The sequence below is a fragment of the Bos indicus x Bos taurus genome, chromosome 24, assembly GCF_003369695.1.
Source record: "Bos indicus x Bos taurus breed Angus x Brahman F1 hybrid chromosome 24, Bos_hybrid_MaternalHap_v2.0, whole genome shotgun sequence".
Lineage (NCBI taxonomy): Eukaryota > Metazoa > Chordata > Mammalia > Artiodactyla > Bovidae > Bos > Bos indicus x Bos taurus.
In genome coordinates this window covers 31,863,933-31,865,543 of record NC_040099.1, presented here as the reverse complement: position 1 = coordinate 31,865,543, position 1,611 = coordinate 31,863,933, and positions in this window count along the sequence as shown.

The following is a 1,611-nucleotide window of genomic DNA, read 5'->3' as shown; positions in this document are numbered from 1 at the left end:
GAAAGTCTATCTCATATGGCCTGCACAGCGGGGGTCAGCAGAGTTTGAATAACAAACGGAGTAGGCTGCCAACATTTAGAAACTGGCACATGGCACCTCACCACCCGGATCGCTGGCTTCTCCTAAGACACTGGGCAATCTGGCCTCGGCAGGCTGCCTTTCCTCCAGGCAGCAGTGGAGGCAGCTGATGGGGGGCTTGCTCTCTGGGTGCCCAGAGCCCCCCTGGGCCAGGTTTCTCACTCATTAGCTTGTAATCCTGGATACAGGTGTAAGGGTGGTGGGCTTCTGGGTCACTTCCCCCCTTTCCCCTCGTTCTGAAACTTGCTACCAGTTAGTCTACTTAAAATAATCATTACATGCCCAGTTATAAAAAGTAACACTGAAGAAAAAGTGTGTGAGGCCCATATGTCTCTGCTCCTAGGATGCTATTTGCATATTTCTAGTCTTGAGCCCAGTATACTTAAGTGAGAATGTTAGCCTGGCCCAGTGGGTCTCAAACACGGCTACACTAGGTCACCTGCGCACGTTTGCACTCTAGACCAATTAAGACTGTTTCTCTAGGGGTGGGATTCAGGAATAGAGTTTTTCAGGGGAAGTCCCTGTTGGTGCAGTGGTTAGGACTTGGTGTTTTCACTGCCGGGGCTCAGGGGGTTGAATCCCTGGTCAGGGAACTAAGATTCCACAAGCCACACTATGTGTGGGGTGTGTGTGTGTGTGTGTGTGTGTGTGTGTGTGTGTGTATGTGTGTATGTGTGTGTGTGTGTGTGTATATCTCTCTCACATATGTATATATGCCACATATACACGTGTATATATATGCCACATATATACATATGTGTGATATATATCACACACACATATGCAACACATATGTGTATATATGTGGCATATAAATATATATATACATATATATGAATCTTGCCCGTAATAGATTTTTAAAAAGTTTTCTAGATGATGCTAACGTAAAAAGTTCCTTGAACAATCAGAACACTTTACATTAGACCCATTTCTCAGCGTTGGCACTGTTGATCTTTGGCAGCTGTTAATTCCTTGTTCTGGGGACCCGTCCTGTGAATTGCAGGATATTTAGCAGCATCTCTGGCCTCTGCCTATAGATGAAGCCACATTCCTCCAGATGACAGCCACTGCATGAGGTCATAAAATTAGGTCAGGAACACTGGTCATCGTGTTGGCCACTGGACTGCATAGAAAGCCATTGCGAAATTTCTTTGGGAATTAAGTGTTAGGGAAAAAAAACTCTCATAAGGAACCGGTATAATCCTTTCTTTCTGTTGTTTTTTCCTTTGCTATCAGGAACCTCAAAGCCAATGTAAGAATGCATTCAAAGCAAAATTAAAGCAGAAAACAAGCCACTCACTCTACTGTGTTTTCACCGTTCTGTAAGATGCTGCTTTTAAAAAATTATTTATTTATGGCTGTGCTGAGTCCGTTGCTATGCGTGGGCTTTCTCTAGTTATGGCAAGTGGGGGTTACTCTTCTTTGCAGAGCTTGGGATTCTCATTGCAGTGGCTTCTCTTGTTGCAGAACATGAGCTCCGTAGTTGGGGTGCACGGACTTAGTTGCTTTGTGGCATGTGGGATCTTCCTGAAC